This window comes from Corythoichthys intestinalis, chromosome 1, assembly GCF_030265065.1.
Source record: "Corythoichthys intestinalis isolate RoL2023-P3 chromosome 1, ASM3026506v1, whole genome shotgun sequence".
NCBI lineage: Eukaryota > Metazoa > Chordata > Actinopteri > Syngnathiformes > Syngnathidae > Corythoichthys > Corythoichthys intestinalis.
In genome coordinates, this window is record NC_080395.1 from 39504978 (window position 1) to 39513228 (window position 8251).

An 8251-nucleotide genomic window follows, 5' to 3' on the forward strand; every position below is an offset into this window, starting at 1 on the left:
TCCGAAGCGTCTACTTTTTCCAAAGCTAGACAGCTAGTGAATGACGCCTTAATAATCAGACTTCTTCCTTTTTCATCTGATTTATTAATAAAATGGCCTCAAACCATTGTCCTCTTTAGACTGTCGTAAAACTACCAAAAAAAGTACACAAGCATTGCATTAGCAACAACGTTAGCTTAGCACGCTATACAGGTTCACTAAACATAAAAAGCGTTTCATACAAAAAATATAACATTTCACTTACTAACATAATATGTACATTCTTTACAACAACCATACTTACGGACAAATCTTGTCCAAGGATCATATAAGCACAACATTACAACGTAGTCGTCAGCCCAAGACGTCGTGCAGCCATATTGAACTGGCAAGAAAACAATAAACCATGTCGCAAAGCGACCACAAGAGTTCGCTGTTAGACAGCACAAAAAGCCTTGCTGTAAAACTTACCAAAAGGCAGAATACTGTCTGAGCGGGACATGTGCGTTAATTGCGTCAAATATTTTAACGTGATTAATTTAAAAAATTAATTACCGCGCGTTAACGCGATAATTTTGACAGCCCCTAATATATATATATATATATATATATATATATATATATATATATATATATATACATATATATATATATATATATATACATATATATATATATATATATATATATACATATGTATTTATAATGGAAAACACAGACAAGGCAGAAAAAGCAGTTTCTGCTCTTGCACCACTCTTTAAAGTAGACTGCTGTATTTTAAGCCATAAGAACTGTTGTGTTTGATACAATATGTCTATATGCTGCCATAGCAGATTCATGGCGCATTAAGTCGCCGAATTATTTTTAATTTGTCCGTTTTACCCTGGAAACCCCCGTTTACAGATGTCGCGCAACTGCTTCTGTTTCAACCTAGCCATAAAAAGAAGGTAAGTAATGGTATTTATTATTTGAAACGTCTGTCATTTTTAGCTTAGAATAATTAATTGATGTCTAATAGTTAAAACAAAAACAACAACAAAAAAACTTATTCACTTGCATTTTTTAAACTTTTAAACAAATTACGTCACAATGAAAAAATTAGCATCTGTAAAAAAGTCACGGATACCGACCTCATAACTATGGCTTAATTTTATTTTTTTGTTACTGTCGCATTTTCCCCCACTGTGTGGTAAATATATTAAAAGAACATCTCGACCACTCCTTGTGTCTGCGATTTCTGCCTTGGACTATGCCACTTTAACAGAAATTGTGTCAAAATTAAAGCCCACAACATGCTGCCTTGACATCCTTCCTTCAAACTTTTTCAAAACTGTTTTTCATTGCATAGCCCCAGACATACTTCAGATTATAAATACTTCTCTCCAAACAGGAGAGTTTCCACAGACTTTAAAAACTGCAGTAATAAAACCTCTCCTAAAAAAAAACTAATCTGGATGCCTCAACCATTAGCAATAACAGGCCAATATCAAATCTGACATTCCTGGGGAAAATTATCGAAAGGGTTGTGTTTGAACAGATCCAGACTTTTATGATGCAAAACAATCCTTTTAACTCATTTCAGTCTGGATTTCGGCCACAACACAGCACCGAGACCGTGCTTATCAAAGTCCTAAATGATATTCGTCGGAATACCGATGCAGGCAAATCATCTGTTCTGTTACTATTAGATCTCAGCGCCGCATTCGACACGGTTGATCACAACATACTACTCAGCAGATTGGAACAGTGGGTAGGGCTTACTGACACTATTCACATCCTATTTACATGATAGTTTCCGATTGACACAAAGAAATCCCTATCAGTCAGAACGAACCAAATTCACGTGTGGAGTCCCTCAAGGGTCAATTCTTGGACCACTCTTATTTAACATCTATATGCTTCCGTTAGCTAAGATAATGGAACAGTATGACATCTCCTATCACGCCTATGCAGATGACACACAACTGTACATTTCTGTGTCCCCACATGATTATAGTCCCTTAGTCTCCCTGAGTAAATGCATTTATCAAATCAATGAATGGATGTGCCAAAATTTTCTCCAGTTAAATGTGGAGAAGACAGAGGTGATCATTTTTGGGCCAAAAAAGGAAAGGTCAAAGATAAGCAGGCAACTTAGCACAATGTCACTTACAGCTACAAATCAAGTCAGAAACCTTGGCGTAATTATTGATTCAGACCTAAAATTTGATAGCCATCTAAAGTCCGTCACTAAATCCGCTTATTACCACCTAAAAAATATAACCAGAATTAAGGGGCTTCTGACTCAACAAGACATGGAAAAACTTATGTATGCATTCCTTTTCAGCAGATTGGACTATTGCAACGGTATATTTACAGGTCTTGATAAAAAAATCAGTCAGGAAGCTTCAGCTAGTACAGAATGCTGCAGCCAGAGTCCTCACAAATACAAGGAAGCTGGACCACATTACACCGGTTTTGAAATCACTACACTGGCCTCCAGTGAGTCAAAGGATAGACTATAAAATACTACTGCTCGTCTTCAAAACACTTAATGGCCTTGGACCAAAATACATGCTTGACTTGTTAGATTCCTATGAGACATCTAGACCCCTAAGGTCGTCTGGAACCGGTCTTCTGCATGTTCCAAGACCAAGAACAAAGCAGGGTGAGGCAGCATTTAGTTATTATGCTCCTCACCTCTGGAACAAGTTACCTGAACGTCTGAAGTATGCTCAAACTGTTAGCTCTTTTAAATCAGGGCTAAAAACGCTTTTGTTTAGCACTGCATATCCATAACTGGCTATATATTTCAGTCTACCTGCTTTCTATTCCTCTTGTGCTTATCTCCATTTGCTGATTTCAATTATTATTAGTAGTAGTAGTTTTTGTTTTATTTTATTTCTGTTTTATTTTTATTTATTTATTTTAATTCTGTTTGTGATTAAATGCGATCTTTTGTCTTGGTTTTTACGTTGTATTGATTTAAATGTGATTTTTATGATCTTCATGTGATGTAAAGCACTTTGAATTGCCTCGTGTTGAATTGTGCTATATAAATAAATTTGCCTTGCCTTGCCTTGCCTTGCCTTGTTACAGTGCCTTGCAAAAGTATTCGGCCCCCTTGAATCTTGCAACCTTTCGCCACATTTCAGGCTTCAAACATAAAGATATGAAATTTAATTTTTTTGTCAAGAATCAACAACAAGTGGGACACAATCGTGAAGTGGAACAACATTTATTGGATAATTTAAACTTTTTTAACAAATAAAAAACTGAAAAGTGGGGCGTGCAATATTATACGGCCCCTTTACTTTCAGTGCAGCAAACTCACTCCAGAAGTTCAGTGAGGATCTCTGAATGATCCAATGTTGTCCTAAATGACCGATGATGATAAATAGAATCCACCTGTGTGTAATCAAGTCTCCGTATAAATGCACCTGCTCTGTGATAGTCTCAGGGTTCTGTTTAAAGTGCAGAGAGCATTATGAAAACCAAGGAACACGCCAGGCAGGTCCGAGATACTGTTGTGGAGAAGTTTAAAGCCAGATTTGGATACAAAAACATTTCCCAAGCTTTAAACATCTCAAGGAGCACTGTGCAAGCCATCATATTGAAAAGGAAGGAACATCAGACCACTGCAAATCTACCAAGACCCGGCCGTCCTTCCAAACTTTCTTCTCAAACAAGGAGAAAACTGATCAGAGATGCAGCCAAGAGGCCCATGATCACTCTGGATGAACTGCAGAGATCTACAGCTGAGGTGGGAGAGTCTGTCCGTAGGACAACAATCAGTCGTACACTGCAAAAATCTGGCCTTTATGGAAGAGTGGCAAGAAAAAAGCCATTTCTCAAAGATATCCATAAAAAGTCTCGTTTAAAGTTTGCCACAAGCCACCTGGGAGACACACCAAACATGTGGAAGAAGGTGCTCTGGTCAGATGAAACCAAAATTGAACTTTTTGGCCACAATGCAAAACGATATGTTTGCCGTAAAAGCAACACAGCTCATCACCCTGAACACACCATCCCCACTGTCAAACATGGTGGTGGCAGCATCATGGTTTGGGCCTTCTTTTCTTCAGCAGGGACAGGGAAGATGGTTAAAATTGACGGGAAGATGGATGCAGCCAAATACAGGAACATTCTGGAAGAAAACCTGTTGGTATCTGCACAAGACCTGAGACTGGGACGGAGATTTATATTCCAACAGGACAATGATCCAAAACATAAAGCCAAATCTACAATGGAATGGTTCAAAAATAAACGTATCCAGGTGTTAGAATGGCCAAGTCAAAGTCCAGACCTGAATCTAATCGAGAATCTGTGGAAAGAGCTGAAGACTGCTGTTCACAAACACTCTCCATCCAACCTCACTGAGCTCGAGCTGTTTTGCAAGGAAGAATGGGCAAGAATGTGTCTCTCGATGTGCAAAACTGATAGAAACATACCCCAAGCGACTTGCAGCTGTAATTGGAGCAAAAGGTGGCGCTACAAAGTATTAACGCAAGGGGGCCGAATAATATTGCACGCCCCACTTTTCAGTTTTTTATTTGTTAAAAAAGTTTAAATTATCCAATAAATTTTGTTCCACTTCACGATTGTATCCCACTTGTTGTTGATTCTTGACAAAAAATTAAAATTTTATATCTTTATGTTTGAAGCCTGAAATGTGGCGAAAGGTTGCAAGGTTCAAGGGGGCCGAATACTTTTGCAAGGCACTGTATATTATCATATTTCACCCAGAAAATCCCCCCCAAATCTGGCTGTGGCCATTCACATCTTTTGTCTTGACACTTGGTGATACATGCTACATGGAGTTTTTGGATCGAAACAAGGTAAGTACACGATAGTATCTCATTAAAATTATGGCGTCTTTAATTATGCTCTCGTGTGCTTTCACCTGCGGTTAGGGTTTTGCTGTTTAAAAAAAAAAAATTGAAAATGCACGCCTGTTCAAAATTTTTCTTCCCCCAGAAAATTGGGATTTTAAGCTTTCCAATGATTCATCGCACATGCATATAGGACAATTTTAAAATTTGGCCAAATTGGGGGTCTCAGAGCAGAACTTCAAGTCACCTGACTGTTTTCCGCCATATATACGTATATATACAGTACATATATACAGTAGTGACGGGATCTGTCGTTCACTTGAGTAAACGAATCCATTCCGGTTCGTTCAGTAAAACGATTCGTTCAAACGAATCGTTCAACGAATCGTTCGCCCCCCTCATCTCCCTCCCCACCCAAATGAATCGTTCGGTTAGTGAACGGGAAGTGACGTTGCCGAACGAATCACCAAAGACCGCTTCGCAGTATAACTGAACGGGAAGTGACATTGCTTGGTCCCTCCCTCTCTTGCACATTGACCACTCGTCGTAGTTTCAGAAATGAGTGACAGGCGATATCATTCTGCTCTCAGAGACAGCCTCGTCTCCCTCCCGCTGCTGCAAAAGCGAGGGAGAACTTCCGCGTCGTCTGTCCTAGTTCTATGGGCTCAAAGTCATGGCTCGTGCTTGCATTTCGAATTAGGACACGGTTAAACATTTTCCTTTTGAGGGGGAAGTCGGGGTTTGGGGTCGGGGGCGCACGGACTTTCTTTAGCATGATCTTGCTCACATATACAATGCTGCTGCTAACAGCCAACGCGGCATGCCTGCTGTCACGAAAATAAAAATAAATCGAAAGTTTTATTTCTAATTATGGAACGGCCAACACATCATATTAACCTCTCGCTCTGTTGTATTTTTGTTTTTTATTATTAAGATGATCGTTTTGAATTTTTGCACTGGTATTAATAAATAAAATAATCCGGTCAGCTCCCCTGTCGTCCCCGCATCTCAGATCGTCAAATGCTGACGAGAAATAATTGTTTGCTTCATGATTTCGCCTTTCTACTCTCATTAGTCTGTTAAGAAAAATGTAGACATATTGCGACATCTCCCGTGTCCGCGCGCTTTGTTTTTGGGGCGCTTGAGTAGCACATGATGGACGGATTGACATAATTTGTCAAACCAACCGACACCCTCTGACACGAAAAAAAAAAAAAAAAAAACACTCGGAAAAAATTGACATGTATATACAGTTTCATTGCAAATCAGTATTATGGTGATCATACTAAATATTATTTTTTTTCTGTGCACATATGAGGTACATATCGCTGCCATGAAGCCTCCATATAGTGACAGTTCTCTGCCCGCTTCACTGCCGTCACGCGACCGCAGCTCAGGTTTTGCTTGCCTCGTAGCTACGCGTGTTTTAAATTACTGTAAATTTGATAGTATATCGTCATAGGCACAGTCCCGAGTCTGTTGAGAAAAGTAGAACACTAAACCATGCTCGCTAGATTTGTGTGGTGTTTTTGTCTTTTTGAGCAGCATTTGATAGGCTCCACGTTAACAAATATGTGACAAAGTCGTTTCCTTTCATTTTATGACTCGTTCACCGCATAGTCATTACTGGAAAGTCAAGTTAGCAGCAAGCTAGGTCAGGAACCGGAGGACCGAATCACTGAACGGGAAGTGACAAAACTCAGTCTTTCCCCCCTGCCTGCACGCTGGCTGCTTATTGGCCACACGTGGAAATGAGTGACATACGCCATGATTCTGTTTCCGCTCCCTCCCCTGCCCGCGATGAGGCTGGCGTCTGATTGGTCGTGTGCGATGTCAGAAGACGCTGCCGCTTGCTCAACGCCCTCCCACGCAGCGAACAAGCGCCACCAACTTCATAGAACGAATCAGTGCAGATGGTGATTAGTTCGGTCTCGTTCACCCAAACAATTCGTTCAAAAAGAACGAATCGTTCGCGACCGATACAACACTAATATACAGTATATAATGATAATTAAGACCTGCAGTCCACATATGTGGACATGGCATTTTGAGCCATGGAGGCCAAACTAAATATTGCGGCTTACATAACCCAAAATGTCATGTCCACATAAGTAGACTTCGGGCCTTTTGAGGTTTTTATTATTACCAAAACATAGTGACCCCATAAGGGGTTAACATGCCCGTTATCCAAATTAGTTTCCTCATTTACTGCAATAAAGGGCCAAAGCAGATTCCACATGGAAAGTCTTGGGGGTCATTCTGATGCTGTCCTTCTGTGTTCTCATGATCAAACTATTCACATTCTGTTGAATAAAACATAACCATCATAGTACAGCCATAACACAAAATGACAGTAAGCCCCTTGTGAAACAAACGTGTCTCTGTGCTGATGTGAGGAGATCCTGTGTCCTCTTGTAGGGGGCGGACAGTAGCCAGTCCACCATTCCTCTACTGGTCAAACTGGTTGAGAAAGATGCTGGATCCTCACAAATTGTAATGAGCTGCTTTGTTCAAAAAGTGGGAGAAGACTGGGGTGGGGGAACCCTATAGACTATGAAAAGGACCGTGTGGGAAAAGACGTCATAGGCCTAATTACTTTCCCGTTCAGCTGACAGGTCCATTGCGTTTGAAAGGTCACATTCAGGAGTAGTAACATGCATTCATGCCGCAAAGATCACCTGTCTGCAAAGGATCTGAACTCAGAACATTAGCCTCCAAACAATAACTGCCCATTTCCCCATACATTGCATGTGTGTAGTATTTTAGTGTGTCGTATCTTCCGTAGAGCAGTGATTCTCGGCCTAGGTCTGCAAGTTAAAATACTAAACTAAAATACAGTAGGACCTTATGATTCTGTTGGAAATTTTAATAAAGTGCATCTAGATGTACCAATAAAACAAAAATACACCTCGCTTTATCTTGAAAGAATTCACCAACAAGTTTTATGCATCTTTTTTTTTTTATTATTATTATTGTTAGCCCAAAAATGAATGACTGGACGAATTAATGAATTCAATCTTTTAACAGGACTTTTTGATCAACAACTTGCTAACTTTAATTTCTATGGCATGTATTGGTACTGTGCACGTTAGTAGGTTATGTTTAACTGGTGTTAGAATTATAAGGAAAATCCCTACTTTATCATATAGTGTCTGCGTGAATAGTTCTTTCTGCAGCCTCTTTCTGTCCTTCAGCTGCTGCATGGTCTGCTGAGGCAGAGATGTTCTACCGTGATTATAACTTGCATTTAATATTATTATTTAATGATTATTCATTCTCAACTTTTTGGCTGGGAAAAACAAATCTTGAGGTCTAAATCACCCTTTTTTTGGTACATGAGAGTAGTGTCATTTTTCCGGTACGTTGCCTATTTACATAGGCATTAAAAGGGTAACTTGCAAAAAGCAAGAGGTCACGAACGATTGTGTATTAATCATATTAACTAGACTTCTGTCTTTCTT

General features: G+C 39.6%; 1 long non-coding RNA gene across 1 annotated transcript in view; it reads right to left on the reverse strand.

The window, feature by feature from the left end:
- The window catches only part of LOC130913715 (uncharacterized), a 33573-nt gene that overhangs the window by 13651 nt on the left and 11671 nt on the right, over positions 1-8251 (reverse strand). The gene's annotated exons all lie outside the window — the stretch shown is intronic.